This window comes from Simochromis diagramma, unplaced genomic scaffold (assembly GCF_900408965.1).
Source record: "Simochromis diagramma unplaced genomic scaffold, fSimDia1.1 OVJJ01000802.1, whole genome shotgun sequence".
Classification (NCBI taxonomy): Eukaryota; Metazoa; Chordata; class Actinopteri; order Cichliformes; family Cichlidae; genus Simochromis; species Simochromis diagramma.
The window spans coordinates 1,527,537-1,550,023 of record NW_024387492.1 but is presented as its reverse complement, the minus strand read 5'-3'; the positions used below and the strand labels follow the sequence as shown (position 1 = coordinate 1,550,023).

The 22,487-nt window shown below is 43.4% G+C and overlaps 1 protein-coding gene across 1 annotated transcript in view; it reads right to left on the bottom strand.

Moving 5' to 3' along the window:
• The window catches only part of flrt2 (fibronectin leucine rich transmembrane protein 2), a 49,566-nt gene extending 38,467 nt beyond the window's left edge, over positions 1 to 11,099 (bottom strand). The window contains exon 1 of the mRNA XM_040017329.1: positions 10,620 to 11,099. The gene's annotated coding sequence lies outside the window, so the exon portion shown is untranslated. The remainder of the gene's footprint in view (positions 1 to 10,619) is intronic.
• Positions 11,100 to 22,487: the final 11,388 nt, after the last annotated feature.

The following is a 22,487-nucleotide window of genomic DNA, read 5'->3' as shown; positions in this document are numbered from 1 at the left end:
TTTATTTTCTGCTGTGTTTTACTTGCATCTATTTGAAAGACTGAGTGTAAACACAAAAAATATTTTATTTTATGTGCTGGAATGTGCAGAAAATAGGTTTAAATGTTAAACTAATTTCTTCCAGTCAGAGAATGTTGCATATAATGTAATTTTTGCTTGATGCATAAAGTTAAAAGATTAAAACTAATAAAACAAGTTTTAAAAAGAGACTTTTCCATTTGATTACATTTTGTATGATGGATTATGCAGAAAAAGTAGAATTGGGCTGAAAGATCTGTCGCTTTATCACCTATTCAGGTTGTAAATCGTGTTTTTAAAAAGTAACTAAGTAATTAATTACTTTTGAAAATAAGTAATCAGTAAAGTAACGGGATTACTTTTTGGGGGAAGTAATCAGTAATTAGTTACTGATTACTTTTTTCAAGTAACTTGACCAACACTGGTTATCACTGATATGTTAAATCATCTAGAGAGACAATCACGCTGCCATGCACAACTGCACTGATTAATTAGAGATTTAATAAATCAGTTTAAAGTCTTTGGTGAATTTTTATTCCATCGTTTAGGTTTTCTACCTTTTTTCATTAGCCGAGTGTTTTCGTGTATTTTTCGAGCTTAAAGAACGAAAGCAAACAAAACGATCTTGATCTTTCAGCTGCTGCCTTTAGGGGTCACCACAGCGTCTGCATCCATCTCATCCTATCCCAGCACCCTCTTCTGTCACATCTGCATGTCCTTCTTCTCTGTGGTCTTTTCCTCCTGCCTGCCAGCTCCATCTTCAACATCCTTTGTCCAATATATCCTTTCTCCCACGTCCGAATCATCTTAGCCTTGTCTCTCCAACTTTGTCTCCAAACCACTCGACCTGAGCCGTCCCTCTGATGTATTCATTCCCAGTCATGTCCATTCTGGTCCCCTCCCAGTCAGCATCTTCAGCTCTGACTTGCCACCTTAGCCAAACCATAAATCACAGCAGGTCTTGCTAGCCTCTTGTAAACCTTCCCTTTCACGCTCGCCGTTACTCTTCTGTCACAAATCACCCCTGACACGACTGCATTCCCTAAATATTATCTAATCAATTAAACTGCTCGGCCACTTTGCAGCACTCAAACTCTCCAAACATGCATGTACACAAACGGGCTGAAAACCGCCTGCACCAGGCCCAATTTTACACTCTCCCATCCTCTGAGAGGGATATGAATCTGTCCTTGTAAAACACAACTGTAAATATACATAGATGAAATTTACAAGCCAATTGCCTCCTTGGACTTGAGTCAAGCTAATAAACACAGAGAAGGAGGAGAAAAGACGAGCAGGCCCTCGTCCTATCTAGGCCAGTCGAACGGGAGGCGTGGCGAGGGGTGGGCTGCGTGGCTCTCGCTCCGGGCCAGGTCTGTCGAGAAGGTCATGTGAAAGTGGAATGCGGCGGGGTCGGTTGCTCGCCAGAGGCTGCGTTCAGTCACAAAAGCTTATTTTTTTAAAACAAAGTGAAAACTGTATGCCACCTGGGAGAGATTATTCCTCACTGTTGTCCAGGTTTATTTGAATAATTGAGTTTCTGAAGCATGCGAGGCTACATCGCCACGGGGCAAAGATCTCAGTGTTTTCTGCTTTGTTTGTTTTTTTTATTTGGCAGTGCATTGTTTCGACAGAGTTTAACTGACATAATGTGAGGCTGGGCTTTTGCATGCTGCATAACTGGACAAACAATTACCTAGCAATTACTGCGAAGCTTTTGAGATAGAGAGGAATGCGTCGCTCAGCAGGCAGCTGACAGCGTGCGCTAACTCAGCAAGCGACATGCAAAATAGGAAAATAATGGCGTAGAGTGCCAGAAGTGAAGAGCGTCGGTCCAACGCAGAGACACACGGCAGACATGAAGGCTGCACACGAACAGGAAAAAGCGATTTATGTAGACAGGGAAAAAGAGCACGTGCAAACATCGAGACACATCTAAAGAGAAGTGAACATGACTGAAAGCAGGGCTGGAGGGGGGGGGGTCTCAGACTAGGTTTGGTTTCATTGTGAGTGATTCCTGCATATAAAGAAAATGATTCAATGTTTTTCCCACACGACAGGGTTGCTTCAGTTTGCCGTGTTAAGCTGCAGCGTCGTCATAGGTCACAAAGTTTAATAAAGACAAAACTTTAAGGTGAGTAATAACAGAAAGGTGACGCGACGCCTGTGAGCTGTTTAGTTTGGAAAGATAGACGGCGTATTGTGTCAACTGGACCTTTGTTCTCACCCGCATCGCCCAGTCGAGGGTTTGGGTGCTGCAACAACAACATGATGTCATGTTGACTGGTAAGGAGGAAGAATGAGGGGGAGGGGGGGGGGGGGGGGGCAGAGGTGATAAAAATGTGGGAGGTGAAGAAAACGGGTGAAGACGTGGATTTGGTTATGTTTGTTTTTTGGCATATCCAAATTGGAATCAGATTGCAGATTGTAAAAGTCACGCTGTCGGTGGTTAGGAATCTGATTCAAATCAAATTTTAAACGACATCGTGCCCAGAGCCACTCAAATACATTTCCAACTGTCCTTTACGTCACTGCCAGCGCCTAACACAGAACACATGACGGTAACATCACACCTGGCTGCAACTGCTGGAGACCAAGGAGGTCTGTGAGTCTTTTATTTAAGTAAAAATACATCTCTATAAGTCTTGGAAACCACCTACTGCCTTTGGTGTACTGTGTCCATACACACAACAAAATAGACCCCTGCTGTGCTGAGATGTTGAGCTTTTTGGACGCCCGGGCGGTGATGTTTTGGCCAGATGTTAAGATATACGGCGCACTATAGTTCTGATCTTGCCCGCTCATGCAGCTTCAGGTAAAATCGCCTCCTTGATCGAGGAAAAAGCAGAGTGGGGCCTGTGTTATTGTCATTAGTGGTGCCTCAGTGTTACCGTTAGCATGTTACTGGTGGAAATGGAGCCAATTTGAACAGCTTTAAACAAATGATGCAGTGAAGTGGCAAATAGTCTTTAGGTTATCAACAGGATACACCCTGGAAAACGCTGCCAGAAATGCAGTTGGTTTCAGCCGATGCTAAACAGCCTCAAAGTTACAATGGCATCGACTTTGGGGCAACTTTATCTTTGATAAAGAGGCGTCAACGCCAAATGGCGATGTGGCGACCAGAGCTGATGGGATGTCGATGAGATTTCGGGAGTGAATTTGTAAGTTTGCTGACTTACAAAGAAATGAACAGCCTCTAACTGGTATGGCATTAGTACCAGTTAGAGACTGGCCCCCGCCCAAACGTCCACACAATCAAGCATGAAGGTGCTTCGGGACTGAGGGCACAGGACAACTTAAACACAACAAGGAGGCCATGAACCGTAAAATCTTGGACAGAGCAATGAAGATGGGTCATGGATGGATCTTCCACCAAGACCCGAATCATGAGGCCCAGGCAAAAATGAAGTGGCTAAAGAAGAAGAACATTGAGCGCATAGAGCGGCCCAACAAGTCTCCAGACCTTAATCCTATAGGACAGCGGTCCCCAACCCCCGGGCCTCGAACCGGTACCGGTCCGTGAGTCGTTTGGTACCGGGCCGCGAGAGTTGAGGCTCAGGTGTGAAATGTATGGTTTTCAGGGTTTTTATCGGTTTTCAGCGTTATTTTGTTATCGTTTTTATCGTTAACTCTGTTTTCCTGGGTCTTTTCACGTGTGTTATGAATAAATCTTCTTTTTTTCAGTACCGGTACTAGTTTTATTTTGTTGTATTTATCCGTGACACCTTAAAGGCCGGTCCGTGAAAATATTGTCGGGCACAAACCGGTCCGTGGCGCAAAAAAGGTTGGAGACCGCTGCTATAGAAAACCTGTGTAGAGAGTTTAAGCTGGAGACTTTAGAGCAGGGGTGCCCAATCCCAGTCCTCGAGATCTACTATCCTGCAGCTTTTAGATGCATCCCTACTCCAACACAGCTGAATCAAATGGTGTGATTACCTCTTCAGCATGCCATCAAGTTTGGCAAAGGCCTGATAACAAGGCATTCAGTTGATTCAGGTGTGTCAGAAGAAGGATGCGTCTAAAAGCTGCAGGACGGTAGCTCTCGAGGACTGGGATTGGGCACCCCTGCTTTAGAGAGTTTGTAAAGATTAGTGAACCAAACCTTCATAAGACGTGTGCAAAACTGTCGACCAGGTACAAGAAACATCTTGCTGCTGTACTTGCCAACAACAGTTTCTCCACAAAGCACGAACCTACATTTTGCGAGTTTCAGTTGAAACTTGTTATTACAACTTTAAATATAAAGCCTTGAGCTGTAGCAGGATCACTGCTGTTAGATCAGAGGAGAGAGGTTTGAATGAAGAAGAATGACGATTTTAACCACGTTCTTTGGAAATATAAACATTTTTTATTTTTTGTCATCAAAAAAGGAAGTTTTGCCACATAAATGTGGGTCCATTTTTGGAGTCTAATGTAAACAGTTATTTTTAAAGCCTTCTGGGAAGAGGTCTGCTGAAACAACCCAGTAAATGTGAAAAAGAACCAACGCCATCGCATGAAGCTGAATAAAAAGATTTCATGGAATGAACTCGGCGTTGAAAGAAGCAGAAACGGAGACAAACATTCCTGGTGTCTGATACGACCCGCATCACCACGACTACTGTGGTGTGAGACGATTCATCGCCCGTATTCATCTAATCTGCAGCCTTCTGTTTTGGTTACATTTGAGAGAAATACCCTACCAGTCACTCTCACACTTGTTCACTGTGTGTGTGTGTGTGTGTGTGTGTGTGTGTGTGTGTGTGTGTGTGTGTGTAGCAGCACTGCTGCCACAAAAATAATGCTGATAGCTCTGCGATGCCTGAACACCAAATGCAACATCGCTTGTAAATGACAACAAGGATTTCACAACTAAGGCTCAACTTTGAGGAATAAATTGAGTTTTTATGAGGTGTGAACATAAAATCTAAGATAAGGGGGAGACATGAGGGTGGAGGGGGGGCGGCTGAGTCCTGAATGCGTCAGCAGCACGAAGCCTGTTAAAAGTTCAGTGTGACTGGAGCAGAAAATCAAGGAGTGCAGCTCCGAGTTGTGTTATGTACGCCTGCTGGCAGCCCTTCTGGCTGGCATTCGCCGGCGCTTTTTTGGCCACTTTCAGAGGTTTCCAAAGCAAACAGGAACGGCTCTGCTTACGCGCCATAAAACCTGTCCTCAATTATAGGCAGCGCTGTACTCACAGGGTAAGAAAATGTTCAAAGTACTTCAGTAACTTCCAAATACGCTGAAAATCGATCAGTTACATTTAAATGTGGAGTATCTGTTTTGGCCCATAACGAGGTATCATGATGCTGGTTTAGGCGATACTCCGAATGCTGTATATATTATTATTATCATTATTATTATTATTATTATACATTATCTGTAATTTAAAAAAAAATTCATCAGGTATGGTAGCACCAAATATACTAGATTATTGTTAAGACAGGGGATACGATCTGTGCTGTTTATGTCTGTGGTATAATACCATAATAGCTATACTGCCTGTTCAGAAGCCAACATAGCAGTAAGCAACACAAAAGTACCGAATGCATTGGCACACGTGTTGTCCCATCACTTGCTGAAATAATAGGTGCAAGTGTCTGAAGACTTCCTGCCAACTCTCTGTACTCATACTGCAGTTTAGAACCATCATTAAGTGTTTTACAAAGGAAGCAAAGGAACAAGAAAAAAAACTGATGTAACGTCCATATCTCAGCTTCAACACGTCCAATTTTTCAGATCAAAACTTATTTTGTGGTGAACAACTTCACTCTCAAAATATCCGAGTCGCTCCAACAACTATGACTGCAGTTAGATGTTGTGCTTTTCTTACAGCAGTCAGCTGCAACATGCGTGCCTTGTCATTCACTCTGTTACTCCGTTCATTTAAAGATTGCTGGGTTTCTATCGGCAGCACGATGCACAAAACACAGAATAAATGGAGGTCTCACCTCAGAGGTCTGTAGCCCCACAGGATCTGCTGCCAGTGTATCATTGCCATCACACGATACCCCCAAAGGGCCCGTCCTGATGTCCTGATGTGTCCGAGCTGCTTTGGTCTATACGCTCGAAGGTTCCAGCTTTAGACAAAGCAGCATTTGCTGAGTCCTCGGGAGGTTTTCATATTCTGGCTGAACTCTAGTTATGCATTACACGATGTATGCAAAAAGTCATTGTGAGGATGTATAATGGTAATTACATTTTTCAGTTCAAACCACCAAAACTGACTCATCAGAATTAGATTTATGCAGTAATAACAATCAGCTGGTGGATGGATTTAGGTCCAAGAAGAAGGCATGAGGAAGCAAACAGTCCCTCAGGGCTACGCTAAGCATGGCACATGTATCCTCAGACACATTAAGACATCAGGGGCGGTAACGAGCCAACAACCAAAAATCGCAGCTCTTGAAGAAAACTAACAAAGCCGGTTATAGAACGAAGGACTTACAAAAACAAGTCTTTCTTTTCCTTGCTAACTACAGCGTGTGACCAATCAGCTTTAATCCAGAATCCATGGTCACATTTTCCACAACTAATATTCAAAATGCCTTTTACAGCGTGGCGGCTCCTGGGTCTCAGCCACAGAGCGAGAAGGAAGAAGGGCCAGACTGAACTGACTCTTCTGGGTGTTTACGGGGTTTCTTTGTCCGTAAGTGGTTTGAGTTGTTTTTCAGGACATTGTTACTGCAGCAAGCAAAGCTGTGATTTTCCGTTTAAACTGCTCCGTAAAGAACAATCAAAGGTGCAGCTAAATGTTGAGTCGCTCACTTTGTGAAAAAAACAAACCGCGTTGGTCACCTCCAATCGTCAGATACATTTGATGCAACATGGCGAATGTTAGCGCCCCCCACCACCAAAGAAAGAAAAGAAAATCAGCTGCTGTTCCCTGATTGGTTCAGTTCTGGTCGAATCTTTCAGAGGTCACGGCTGCAGCGCGTCTCTCTCTGAACGACGGGTCCCACATTAATGGGGCGCCAGCGGTCACAAGTGGGAGATTATGAGTGTTTGATGAAAACAGCTATTGGTGGGATTCATCATGGCTGATGTTGACTCAGTTCGACCTCCAGACGTGCGCGTGAGGTCACTGTTGCAGCTTTGTGTTTTTGGGGCTTTTTTCAGGTACATCGGTCTTTATGGTATGTTAATGTCTAAGCCGTCGACTATAATCTAATGACTGCGCGCAGGTATTATCTTCCAAAAATATACATTCACAACATTCTTTCTGAACTACCGAGTTATGTTTGTTTTAATGGAGGCAGAAAGAATTCGAGCCCGTCGATGGGACGGAGGCTGAAATGCAGATGTATACACAGAGACGTTTTTTATAGACACTTAACTCTAATTAACCTTCGTTCTCCTATTTGCCTATAATCACATTATCCTCTGGTATTTGACTCTATTTTCCTTTCGTTCAGGAGAGGCCATGTCCTCCTGCTACATGCCCAGAACAGTGAGACGGAGCGAGAACAAGCTTCTCCTTGTGTCCGATCTCCCAGTCGGCCATAGAAGCAGCCTACGGTCTTCCTTCTCCCTCCCTCTCTTTCTCGCTCTCGTCTTCGTCCTTTCCTGCTCCTCCATCACTGCATATCTGAGCTCTGCCCTCAGGCTGCGTCCAGCAGTCGGCCGCTGCCGTCAGCTGACTCTTCAGTGCTACAGGTTTGGGCTTGTATAGGATTCAGTCTTCTGTCAGGATGTTAATAAACGAGAGTCTAAATAAAGTAATTCAAGACTTCTTTAAAAAAAAAGATCAAACTGTTTTTCTTCACTGTCATTTCTAACAGTCTCAGACACAGTGAGACATTCCTAATGCCAAAGTCATGTGAAATGATTTTTTTTGCAACTAATTGTATCAAAATGTTTAAAAAAATAAAATAAAGGTTGAATCTATCCGTCTTTTATCCCCCATGTTGTAGAAAACACACTGCAGCTGTCGAATGTGTTCATTTCTATACTGGTGTGTAAAACCCTTCTGCCTGTGCCCCAAAGCAATGATAGGTGGAGGTGAAAGCTCTCACTTTAACCTGAGCTCCAGAAAGGTGCCTGCTGAGCTGTCAACTGACACATTACACAATGCATACTTTAAAGAACTGATGCAGAAATGATGATGCAGAAAATTTGCAGATTTGGAAAGACGTCAGTTCCTTTAGACCATAGGTGTCAAACTCTGGCCTGCGGGCCAAATCTAATTACATTTGGCCCTCGAAGCCATACCAAATTATTATCAGAGCTGGCCTACTGGTATTACACAGCTAATATATATTGTTTAGTATTAAGCTTTGCTTGTTCCATATTCAGTTTTTCAGCAAAACGTGTTTGAGTCCATAAGAAAAGATTCATTCTTATATCTGGAGGAATAAATATATTTCAATAAATATTAATGTTAGCCCGCGACTTTGTTTTAAATTTTGGCCGACTGTGTATTTGAGTTTGACACCCCTGCTTTAGACGGACACTTTACACTTGCGCTTCATTGCATTTAACAAAGACATCACGTACAAGTTATTTTACAGTGTAAAGATGATATGGAAAAATTATGGAGCCTCAAAAATGATGTTTTGTAAAAAAAAATTAAAAATAAGGAAAAAATGTTGAACTAACACCACCTTGACCACTAAAATATGAAACTCGTGGTTACATGTGAAGCCATCTGTAGTAGTAACTCAATAATAATCTGCATAAACTACAGAAGGACAGACAGTATAAAATACTCAGTAACACTCAACTGTCTTCTTGAAGTTTGATTCTACTTACTTGATTTTTGTTTTGAGGGATTTTTTTCTCCATGTACTGTTAAAACGTCATAAATCATAATGAAATAAGATTTCTCTGAAATGTATTTTCAGATGTGCCGTCTTTGTTTGGCTCAAAGATTGTTAGTAAACCAGGAACAAAACGTTAGCTAAATGTAAAAACAAGAGGTAATATATAAAAACTGCTGAAATAATTAGCAAAGAATTTTAATTGTTTATGTAAAAGTAGTTAAAAATTTAAATAGAACTGTAAAAATAAACAGAGCACTAAAGCTCATATTTAGTTTAAATAATTAGCTAAAAATAGGCTAAATACAATAATTGAAATGGTAAGCTAAGAACGCATTCACGTTTCAAACACTTGGTGTAATACATGACGTTTTAAATGGTTAACCCAAAATAACAGATCAGAGCCGGTAAAGACTTTGGCTCCAAGTTCAAACAGTTAAGAGAGGATTTGCATTTTAAACAGACACTTTCTAAAATTGTTACTTAAACCCAACAGATGAAAAGTTAAAACAGCAAAAAGTAGCGTGATGAAAAAAAGCTCCAAATCAGACGCAGCCTCTCAGCAGCAAACTTGACCCAGTGACTGTCTTTGAAGCATTACTTTGCAGTGAGTTAAAATACATATATGTGGAGTGTTTCCTGCGAGCTGTTTGATGACTCTGTATGAACAATACGATTCTGAAAATAAAATCTACAGGGACAAAAACAGCAGACATATCCAGGCTACTGCTACACAATATGGAACAACTGTGAACATGTTAGGAAAATGAAATATTAGAGGTCATATGTGGATGCTGGAGAGGTGTGTGTCACTACTCTCTGTATGCTGTAGCCTTATGTTTCCTCATTAATCACGTTCATTGGCAGGTGTGGTCTGGGACTTGGCGTTCTGGAGGTTTGTTAAGTAAAAGCCGGTGAATAAAACAGCTTTGTAAATGGAGTGTAATCAGGGCAGCTTTCCCCAGTAAAGAAGAGGAGAAAAGCTTTTGATCACAGAGATGTCATTATTTCCAAAGAAGTGTGGAGTGTTTACCTGTGAGAGGCAGAGGAGGACTTCACACCCATTTAAATAATGAGACCATCGCGAAAGATGTTAGAGATAATTGTTTCTATTTCACCTCAGACATTTTAAAAGTTATTGCTGGTATGCTCACAATTATTTTCAATCGCTTTCTGCTGGAAAAGGAAGAAGAGCTGGTGAGGTTACACAACGTAAACCGGCCCTTACCCTGTTCTGAATGCTTTCTTCTTTTTCAACCACCCCTGCAGAGGCTGTGGGTGCACTCTTTTCATCACGCTCTTTAAAGACAGTAATAACAATAACGTGTACTCAACCTTTTATTTAGCGTCTCCTGTAGGCCACCCATTAAATTCATCAGCCCTGTTTAAAACTTTGCTTCAGAAGGCATTCGTCATCGCAAAGGTTGACAAGACAAGTGCAGCAGGTCAGGAAGAAGCACAGTGAACAACGGCCAGTGAGAAACAGGCAGCCGTGAATAATGCATGCGTGGAAAAAAACAACAACAACTTCTGAAAGTTCATTTTGGCTTTCAGCTGAAGATGCTCTCACATGAAAGGAAAAAAGCGCCTTTTTGCCAACTTCTGTGCAGTCGTACTCCGAGCTCAGCTTGAGATAGACACTGATTAGTTTAATTATGTGTACCGTGATTAGGCATCTTAATGGTACTCATCACAATATGAGACATGACTTACAATGATTTAGAGCTGTGACATTTGCGATAAAGCTTTGGGAAGAAATCTGCTATTTTTCTTCTTTTCTTTTTTGTTTACAGACACTAAAACACATCCGAACACAGCGGGCAATTTAAAACGCACACACACACACACACACACACTTACCGTCTCTAAGCACTCGGTGGTCGTAGCGGGGTCAAAGGAGAACAGAGGCGAGGAGCCCTCACGGCGTTACGCTCTCATGTCAGCCCGGCTCACAGACACCGACGGGCTCGTTAACTTGAGAGCTCGCTGAAGTGTGTCAAGAGGAAACTGCAGGCACAAGTCAGTCAGGCCGGCGAGGAGCAGGCAAACGAGGCAGACACAAAGCGGAGAGAATTCAAAGACGCCAGCAGTTTCTTCTTCCTCTTCCTCGCTTTCTCTGCTGTAACTTAACCCCCCCGAGGAGCTCCGGCGAGCAGACACACACAACCAGTTCCAGACCTGTCCTGCTCCGGCGGCGTGCCTCTCCCCTTTTCTCCCTCTCACATTTCTCAGGGTTTTTTGGTATCATTTAACTCTTGATTTTCGATGAGCTCACCGCGGGCTCAGGTTTCAGCGCCTTTTGCTGGAATGCGAGGGCAGTCTGGAAGAGGCGAGAGGTGGCGGGGAGGTCAAAGGCTACCGGGCTGCAGTGCGGAGGAATGGGGATGACAGGGGAGTCCGTCGTCCCGGGGAGTTCCAGCGGATGGATATCTCGAGAGGGGGCCCCGGAGAGCCGAGAACAAAACAGGAGTCTCAGGGGTCACGGGTTACGGATGTTGAAACATTTGACATCTCTGGAGGCTACAGACTTCAGGAACACCGAGTACATTTACACGCTCACATACACACATATTCATGTCTAGGTGCCAGATTTATTGCTCACTTAGGGGGTCGGGTGTTTTCCTCCGGGACAAACGCTTTGTTTCTTCTGCTGTTTTCATATTTTGATTTGGGTCAGAGGCACGAGTGTGACCACAATCAGGAGAATAATACGGTCATTTGCATAGTGCAACTTTAGCAAGGATTATGAGGAGCAGGGATTTGTTTAATGGCGCCCAGTGCCCCCTAGATCAGGCAGCTACACCGAAGATTAAGAAGAACAGGTAAAATATCACCGTGGCTTAGCCAATAAGCCCAAAATGCATATCAGTGTTTGTAAAGACTCCACCATAATTCACAATGATGTTGTGCGGTTAAACAGAAAGTAGTTCTGTCCCTGCCCTGGATTTTCTCAACCAGATGTGAACTAAACCCCGTTAATGTTGTTTTTCACACATGGCTTTACAACAGTAAGGTGTGGGATTGTTACAGACCCAATAATTCACTTTGTTTCTGAAAATATGCAACCACTGGGTCTTGATGACTACTTAAGAGCGTGGTAAGAAATCAGGTCAAACCCTATTTTCAAACTCCATAATGGAACTAATTTACAAACCCCTGGAGGCTGAAATCCCCCCTTGACACGTTCAGAGTGCACTCGGTTGTGTGTTTGAGAAATCTTACCCACATGTGTCCAGAGTATCGATCCACCTGCAGCTTTGATAGAAGTGTCGTAGCTGCAGGTATGAATCTCGCCACATTAAGGTGATCCACAAGGCAGCTGAGGTGGACCACTGCCCTGCCCATCCCTACAGGAAGCACACGCATAATACTGATTTCTTAGCTGTGCTGCTGCCATGCAGTCGTGTACGTCTCTGTGAAAGCCTCTGAGCTGACATCCTGTGAGGTCCCTGATATTGTGCCTGGATACATTAATAAATTAATGGGGAATAAATTATTAAAGCTGTAATCAAAGTGAGAAATATTTAGCAAGTGGATGAAATCTGTCTTGTAATTACAGAGCCTGAATTGATTTTCACCTCTCGCATAATGATCATAAAAACTCTATTTTTAACCTTTTTTTATTCTTTCTTTATTTTATTCCTTATTTAACAAACAAAGGACCCCTGTTATCATATTGTAAAGCACTTTGAGGTAACTGCTGTTGTGATTTGCTGCTATATAAATAGAACTGAATTGAAATGTTCTGTTTAAACTCTCTCATATTGTAAGTAAATGCCAATAATATGCCAATGAATAGATTTTTCTGTTGTCAGGATTTCATATTCTTCGGCTGCCATAAAAAAGGAAAAAGCCACTTTTAGCTTGTGGCCAACTTGAGGGTGAAAGCTTTGGCCATATTGGTGCAGTTTCATATGCAAATGCAGAGCTGCTGACGATCACCGGCACCTGTTTGGTGGCACGTTACACTTTGTGCTAATTATATGCAGTTTGCTGCACCTGGGTGATGCTGCAGAGGTGTGAGCAGGGGTTGCACTGATAGCTAAATGGACAACACACCAGAAAAAAAAAGAGATGGAGAGAGCAAAGTAATTCTCTCAGAGATGATCAAACTATATTCCTGTGTAAAACAAAAATAATCATAATAACGGTGAATCACAGATGCAGCCTGGCCTGTTTTTCCTGCTGTTTACTCTTTCCCCCTCTTCTGCCAGCCCAGCTAACTTTGAACTGCAGCCCTGGAAGCCCCTCCAGTCGCCGGGAATGTGTGGTCTTTATTAAGGAGAGGAAGTGTGCGAATGAGCACCGCGGGCCCAAAATCTCAGGAGTCTTGATCCTTTCCCCCTTGTGGCACTTTTCACAAGCGGGGTCCAGCTAATCGCTTATACTGATAGCAAGTTTGTGTGTGAGGCCCCGCGTCTCAGAGAAACAGGCTGACGGGACACACACACACACCCCTCCCGGTCTGTGTAACATGCTGAGGACTGAGCTCATATACTGTTTGTGCAGATGAGTGTCGGAGCGGGCACACCCTCTGCGGGCCTGTTCCCATGGGAACAGCAGTGATAGCGAACAGCTTGTTTTTGTGGTTTTTGGCAGTGTTGCCACTGCTGGAATACTGACAGGCGCTGGGGAGGTCTGATATGCAAAATCTCTGCCAGGTAGGCTTTATGTGAAAAGAATGTTTTCTCTTTGACTTTCTCCTCTGTTTCTAAAGCCACGCTGAGCTATTCGGTCACACGGCTTCGGTGGAATTCCACTTTTTTCCTTGTTTTTTTTTCTTCCACCTATCGTTGATCAAACGGCGCTTGTGTTTCAGAGCTCGCTCCACGCCACAAGCTGACAGACTGAACTTGTTCTTGAGGGTTCACAATCCCCCCCCCCCTCAAGGTGGATGCGAGATCAGTTTTAGTCAAATGACTTCAGGTTAGTGTTACACGTCTCTGCACGCTTGGCCGACAGACACTTGGCTTCGCTTCTGACCTTTCTGTGTCTCGGAGGGAATTCCACACAAGCTGAACAGGAAAATGTGTTTTGGGTTTTTTTTTTAAATCACATAAAATTTTAAACGATAACATCGCCGCATGGGTTAGCTGACTTCATTAGCATATTTGTAATCTGAAGCCTTTTCAGGAAGAAGCAGAAGAAAAAGAGTGAAGAAGTGGACAGGTTTAAAACTCATCTGCATCTCAGCACTGAATTTGGCGAGCGTGGCTGTGCCCACGTACTGACTTAAGAAGTCAAACTGTAACTGTGATGGGAAAAAACGCTTCTGTAGGTTTATGAACAGCAATAAAAAGGAATCAGTGTTGGCTACACAGAAAAATCACTCGCCATCTGTGTCCAGGAACAAAGAACAAGCATCCCCCGCTGACCTTCATACATCAAACACAACTGCAAACCTATATTCAGGCTTTTTTTGCTTTTGTTTTGATGTGTTTTCTTTAATAGAAGACCCACACTGAGCTTGAAATGAAATTAAAGCGCCGTATGTTTATTGTGCAAATGACTACCTCGCTTTACGGTATTTGGATTCCTAAATGAAAACATTCTCCCAGAAACTCTTCGCCAGGGTTCTCGCTGAGAGAGCGAGCGGCACAGAGGCCAGCAGACCTTCCTCTCCTCTCCTTCCTCCCTCTCGCCTGGGACGGCTGGGTAATTACATCATTTGGAGATGGAATGAAAGCAATTTACAAGCGAATGTAAGTGAAATGCTTTATTGCTTGTGGAATTGCCAATTAAAAAGCAACACCTGGAACACTCAGCTAAAACAGCCTTCTCCCCCCATGCAAGGCCCAAACCGGTCGGGCCCCCAGAGAATGTTTTTCTTTCCGTCCCTCACGCTGTCGTTATTGGTGAAAAGGTGCCGACAATGCACCTTCACATTGGCTTATATAGACCATAAGTCACCAAAGCCTGACGTGCTTTTAAATGTATTAATAAAGCCCATTTCCTGGGTAGAGCGTATGGCAGGGCTACAGTGTAAATCTGCGTGGGGCACGCTACTGAGAAAGAAAACAGTGGTGATTCTCTCCAGCACCCAGTCTACAGTAGGCACCCCCATCCAACACACACACAGTCTGCACCAGGCCAGTCCCAGATGTGTTTCGTGCTCTGATCTGTTTCCCCCACGAGAGCGAAACTGAACAAACAGAGAGGTGGAGAAAAGAAAAATGTCTTTCATATTCCACCGCCGCTCCTCCAGACCAGAACAGACCACACTCAGTGCTTTACAAGGGACTCTTGTCTTATAAACCTTGTCACCTCTTTAGATGAACAGAATTACTTCAAGGCTCTTTCATCGTTACACAAGCCATGCTTTTATCTGCAGTCCACAACCACACCGTGCTCGGGGCTTTGGGCGTTTGCTGTGGTTTGCTTTGAGCTACATGCTACAAGCTGTCTAACATACTCTTACTGTGAACATTGGAGCATGCTAACTTTGGCTGCTCGGCACCATTTTTAGAGTTGTTAGTTTTATTTACTCCCTGAACTAAGTAATACACTACTCTTTACTTTTGTGTTACATGCCATCATGGCCTGTGTGATTGCCGGGTAAAAATAGAGCAATAAACTCGTTGTGTCTGCACCCTTTTCTAAAAAGCACACTTACAAGAGCTTTTATTTATAGCCTGCTAAAGTACATCGTATGGACAAAACCTCAGGGCCACACTTCTTAAACTTTGAATGCAGGTGTTTGCAGTCTCATGCTTTTTGGCGTGAGTTTCCATGGCAGCAGCTCCCATAGGTGTAACGTGTAGACGGCCCAGTACCTTTGCACACGCAGTGTATTACCACAAAACTGAAAGACCATAAAGCACAAAAGCTGCGGTGACAGCAGTGTGACTGTAACAATGAGTTTAGTTCAGGTTTTATATATATATTACATATATTTTTAAATAACTCACAACAGCAGCACAGCCTCTTTATTTTGTAAAGACCCTACAACTATAGAGCAGAAATCCAACCAATCAGATGGCCCTTATGAGCAAGCACTTGGTGATAGTGGGAAGGAAAAACTCCCTTTTAACAGGAAGAAATCTGAACCAGCCTCAGCCAGCTGGGCTGTGAGGGGAACCTGTTCGTCTCCGCTTTTGTTACCTTTTGACGCTTTGGCTGATTGGTGGGTTGAGCGCACACTCTGTGTGTTGACATAATCAATACAGGAAGAGTCTGGACGTATCCTCAGGCAACCATGAACGGCTTTCTGAACGTGTGGATCAGCTCTGGCTGGTGCTAAAGGAAGATTTACCCTCTGTGGAGCACGAGTAAGTACAGTGTTGTTGACATTTTAGCATCATTAAAAGTGTTTTTTGTAAACATGCTTCCCCCTCAGCTTTGTCTTGGTCCTTTGCCTGGACAGTAGCTGACACATTTACCACATCCCTGCTTCTGGAGCTCCCTCTCTGACCACGCGAAGTGTCACACCCGCAGAAAAGATTAACATCAGCCCATAGCGCCACGACGACAGTGATGCTGACAGTCGGTACCATGGCGACGGCAGTTATAGGCAGACATTTGCTGTCAGAAAGGAGGCCCTATTTACTTTGCAAATGTCTTTACCAGAGGCGCTGGTTTATTACTTTTGAGCCTGACTGACATAGTCTTATGGAAAAATAAATTGGCAGAAGCACACTTGAATCATGGCGCGGCGCTTATGGTGCCGGTTTGGTCCCCGAGGAGAGACATGAAAGGAGATGGATACTCGACGATAAGATGTATTGTCATGAATGAGAGCAAAACCCTGAATAGGGCTCGTAGCCCCTTTGTAGCTGCAGTCAAAGTGCCTCTTGCAAATTCAGAGCCGATGATAATGTGCTTCTCGTGTCCAAATAATGGCTGCCGTGCTTTGCTTTCCTTATAAGAATCTGACTACACGTTTCACCAAGTCCAATGTTATCGCTTGTTAAACCTGCATACATTTCATATGGTTTTATATAAAAGCAAAGTGTCATGTTTCCTCCTCGTGCATTCTCTTTCTTTAAACGCTGCTGGGGGAATGAGGCTCTTTCATGGATGGTTTACGTCAAAGTATTTGTACAGTGACTGGTTTAAGGCAATTCCTGTGCAGTGGGAAGCGCGCTCTCAGCTGAAATGCAACAATTGTAAGAGGAGCTTATCTTTTGATGAGCCATGTGAGAACTCTATTGCCCAAAACCATCTGGATGACACATAAATGAGGCTGAAAGCCAGAAACCGAGTAACCTGAAATCTAGCATTGACATGCCCGTTGTATCGCATTTTAATCACACATAAGCAGGTGGATGCATGGATGTGCTTTTCAGTGTTTTGTCGAACGAGTAAAACAACACAATTAAATAAACATTGAGCAAAGCAACTACGATTTGTAAAGTCATCGAGAGGGACACGCACATGCTTGGAAATGCAGAGCAGCATGTGCTTATGTTAGGCGAAGATTAGCAGGATGTTTGCGTTCCAAATGATGGAAGTCCAAACGTATGTTGCTGCATCCATCCATTAGAACTGAATATGCTTCTGACAGCAATTCCTAATCTTTCTCAAGTCTCCAAGTGTGGTGAATAAAAGAGAAACTGCAGTGACCCAGGCCCATAATGTCTTGATACATTAGCCCTGCACTCTGAGCGTGCCTGGCACCATAATGCCCCACCTGTAGCGCTGCAGTCTGTGCCAGCAGGTCTGACTCAGGAGTAATATCCATTTTGACTTGCTGAAATATTCATTGGCACACCTCGGGTGTACCGGAGGTGTATAGTGTGTCAAATAAGGATATGGCAGCAGTGTTCATCTAACCCTGTGGAAATGCAGGCTAATCACAGTGAATCATCATAAAATTGGACTTTGAATGTGATAGCAGGATGGAGGGAAATCTGTTTGACGCATATTGTGAAAAATACCTTTCACATTTATGTTTTTAGTCACCGCTTTCAGGAGCAATTTAAAGGGTTCATACAGGATACATTATGGCAGGAACTGAAACAGGTATGTATTTTCTAGAAGCCAACATCCACTATTTACTCTGACTTAGTGGCTTTTTTCCTCCATGTAAAAGCAGCTGTGACAAAAACTAGTCACAGTAGTAGACAGCAATCAGCCACAACATTAAGACCACCTGTCAAATATTACATCGATGCCAGGAAAGATTCAAACCGATTTAAATGATATAGCACCAACTCACAGCAGCAGTCAGACCCTACGATAATACAGAGAAAAGGGCACGAAGCACTTGGTGACAGTGGGAAGGAAAAACTCCCTTTTAACAGGAAGAAACTTCCTGCCATCTGCAGTGGCTGGTTGGGGGTGAGGCTTAGCGTCCGAGGGGTCTTATCCTATTGTGGCTGTATTAGATCTGCATCAGTGTTTAGGTATCTGTGTAGCTTTCACATGCCAGGAGCCAAAGTGCTTTTCAAGGTAACAAAATGATTAATAGCAGTGGGTTTAATCTTTTGGCTGCCTGATGTACAACAGAGCCAGAGTGGATTTTACCCTTACTCACTAAAGTAGCTAATATTAGCTTTCAAGTACCAACCATGAGTTAATCACCTGAGAATCCTTTGAAGGAAAATCTCTGATTTGCATTGTTTGCAATCCTTCTTCTCTATATTCACCAAATTAATTGCTGCCCAAGGGCAGAGAACTAAAAGAAGAAGAAAGTCTGAAGAAGTCAAGGGGTCGTACACCGGGGTTACACCGGACCAAAGGTCCTCCAGTCATATTGCAAAGGGTAAGTTTCCATCCAACTCTGTACTGCAAACTGAAATGTAATCTACAGAGAATCTAGCTTTTCATTCACTGCTATGCAAATAGACTGGACTGATAAACAACAGTGCTAATGCTTCAGTTTGGTGCCATTAAACCACAGCAGGAGAAGAAGATGTAATTAGATGACACAATAATAAAAAAAGCTAGACCTCAAAGGATGGAGAAAAAAATATGACGAAAATATTTCGATTTGTTTCATCTGAGGAAAGTTGTGCTCCTCTCATCGCTCCACACATCTCCACATCTCCGTGTGTGCCAAAATTCTTCATCCCAGCAGTGAGGCAGAAGCTTTTGTGGATGTTGAAGCAGCATTCATGTCTCGACTGCACTTTGTTAGATTTAATTTATATTTACTTATAAATAAAGGGGTGGAGCCAAGCTGGTGGCTGTCTTCTAGGAGATCACGGTTACATTTCCCATACAGAGATATCTTTATCAACAATTAAATAATAATCTGTTAGCTACTATTACAGAGGATTCATCTGAAAAACGTATATATAGTATATACCACATGTGTCTTCTTGGTGTATAAAGTAAGTGAACTATAAAAATGTAATATTTCGACTGTAGCAATTTGCATTGCAAAAATAAAAAAGAATAAGAAAGAAAGACCACCATGAAGTCACTTATGTATCGTAACAACTCTTATAAAACTAGTCTGGCTCTGCCTCTGCACACACGCCAGTGTTTCCACCTCTGCCGGCAGAAGTTAAAGGTCAAAAACACCTTCGAGTGTCACACAAGATTATTGTTTAAATAAAACGATACAACGTTTCAACGGATGTTTTAGTAAAGCAAACAAACAACAAACAGATTATATTAAATATAAATAACACATTATTCTACTTTCAGTCTTTTTCAGTTCAGTTTATTTTACATAGTAAAGTAAAGACCCTCAAATAACACAGAAAAAACCTGTGAGCTTGGCAACAGTGGGGAGGAAAAACTCCCTTTTAACAGGAAGAAAGAACCAGGCTCAGGGAGGGGGTCATCTGGGGGGTGAAGGAGAGGAAGATTGAATGTTTGGTCCAGTTTTCCACAGCTCAAGGAAACACTGGCACATCTGCTTTAATGAAAGTGGAGCACCCGTGTGAATGTGTTCCCATTATATTATTGTGCTGTCTTGAAGTTGTTAAACCATCACATGTATCATTATAATAATAACAACTAGGCTCAAACTGAACGTTTGGAGTCAGTGAAAATTAGAGTGAAAGTCACTGTGGAAACCAAACCAGATTAAAGACGAACTCGTAGAACAAAAGAAAAGAAAATGATAACAACCATAATAAAAAGTATGGAGTCACAGCTTGAACAGAACCATAAATAACGCTGCACCTGTGTTTGTCCTACAACAAAGTCAAAATATGTGTTGTTAGAAAAAACAAGCCTTTCATTTCCATCTTTGTGGGTGTGCTCATTTTAATTTTACGACCCTTATAAAGTGGTATCAAATATATGATTACACTGCTAGCTTGTTTAAACCCGTCCACCCGACAGCTCGTGGTACTCGTCACAGTGTTGCCCTGATCTTCACGGTTATTCCACCAGATAGAAATGATGGGCGGCGGCTGAGCGTGCACCTGTTTATGGGGTGAGCTCGAGTAATCGTATCGCAGGTTTTGATTGGGAGGCCTGAATCCGAGCAATCACACAGGACGTTTTGGAGTTTGCGATGAAATGCGAGAAACTCTGGAGCGCTTTTCTGAATTTGAATGCTGAGAAATGCATCAAACTGTAGCACCGTGATTTGTCACAGTGCCGTCTGGACACTGCTCATCATCCACCTGGTGTGTCCTGTCCAAATGTTTATCTCTTCCTTCATTTGTTCAGCTGTCCTCTCATCTCCACAGTCGCTTCACCACACACACACACACACACACACACACACACACACATGCGGAGGCCTCATCGTTTCTGAGGACGGGGAGAATCTCTAAGATACACAGCAGGTTGTGTGATTGAACAAAACATAAAAAGAGTGAAAATCTTGCTCGGGTGTCAGCAGGGACACAGGAATGATCTTTATTTGAGGAAAAAACAACTTAACAGTAAGACTCGACCTTCACGCGGCATCCTGTCTGCTTCATTCTAACCGCACCAGCGCTCTCTGCACGCCACCACACTCGAAATAGTTGAAGGAAATAAGAAGAAGAAGGAGAAACACTGTCAGTCTAGTGAAGAGGTTTGAGATATTTCAAAACAGAGGTCGTACCTCTCTAGTATCTCTCCTCAGTGCATGTAAACATTCAGCCCAATGGAGATTTTTCCAGTACCTGACACCACCAGGGATGATTTATGGAAGCACATCCTGGGACTGTAGGAAGAGGGGGATACCATCCACTTTGGATTTCTTTACACTGCTCTTAAGTGAAGCTCAAGTCTGGAAAAAAAAGAGAAAAAAATCCACAAGCAGTGCATTGTCTCACTGTGTCCACACACACACACACACACACACACACACACACACACACACACACACACACACACACACACACCTGGCCCAGGAACAGAGCGATGAACCAAAACCAGCTCTGGGGTTTGGTTCCTAAAACATGCGGCATATGGGCGAGTTACACAGTGTTCTCCTGGAATGCATTACACAGACGTTTGAGTGATGGGACGCTTACAAATGTGATTTTAGGTCGGCGCTGGATCCGAGGAGGAGCGACGCGGGTAAAGTGGTGTCGCTGTTCCTCCTGCAAACCTTGTTTTGCCATTTGGCGGCTCGCCTGCCGACCGACATGCTCCGAGGCCCGTGCTTCCACGGCTCGGTGGGCAGGTGACCTCGCTCTCCCCCTCTTCTTCTCTCTCCTCCTCCTCCTCTCTTCTACGCCCACCCCGGGCTTGGCACCACCAGCTGTTGAATGCATCAAGGCCCCAAAATGGCTCCTCAGCTGCTGCTGTGGTACAGAGCAGGAGAGAGAAAAAAAGCCAGACAGGCTGCAGCTGCTGGGCTCAAATCTGGTAAGGTCACTCTCAGAATGAAATGTAGCTTTAGTACCTGCTCAAACACTATTTGGTACCGTGTTATTGAATCAATCCAGCTCGAGAACCGGACAAATTCAACTGAGAGTTATCAAAAGAGGCACGCAGAGTCATCACACCGGTCTGAGTGACACTGTCGATACGTGCATCCATGAAACATCTCAATCAATGTGCCTGTGGCTCCAAATATGAGTCACTGACTGCTCTAAGCATCTCCTCTTTACTCAGTTACCACTTTTTGTAATAGGATTAGCATCATTTGTAATCAGATTGATGTAATTATGCTCCATAGGATTTGTCACTCTCCAATCTCGTTAACTGCCGTGTCAGTGGTGAGATAAAGAGCGGGCAGCTGATTTACTGTTGGTGTTGACACGCAGCGAACGCGGCCCTGTGGCAGTATACGGGGGCACCACTCCCACATTAGGGTCTTAAAAGACGGCTGTGTCTAATAAAGCAGCCGGCGGTGTCAAGTTCATGGAACATGTGGCATGAAGCGGTTTCATGTCATCTGCTCTTTGCCAATACTCCCAGAGGGCGAAGCTCCGAGTCGGGTTCAGTTTGCTCAGTTGGTGGATGGATTAATAGTTCACAGCGAGGGGGCGGCGCCCCTCAGGGGGTCGGCTACTCCTGCAGCAGACGGAGGGCACAGAAAGGACTCCTTCAATTTATAAAAAGAGAAAATATCATTTAATAATAAAAAAAACCTCCATGTTTTCTCAAACAATAAGGATGACAGTTAATTAAAAACTGTGTCTGACTGAACTCACTGTTGAGAAAAACAAACAGCCTCCACCCCACCGAGTTCTGCTTTCCTCACAGTGTTTGGGCTAAAACCTGAGAATAATAATATCAATAAACATTTTTATATAGCACTCACACATGTGAGGCTTTCAAGGAAAGTGTCAAACACGGTGGTGGCATCAAGCTCTCTGGCTGTTTTGTACATTTGATGGAAAGGAGAAGGAATAATGAAATCAGCAGCTACACAGGTGAAACTTG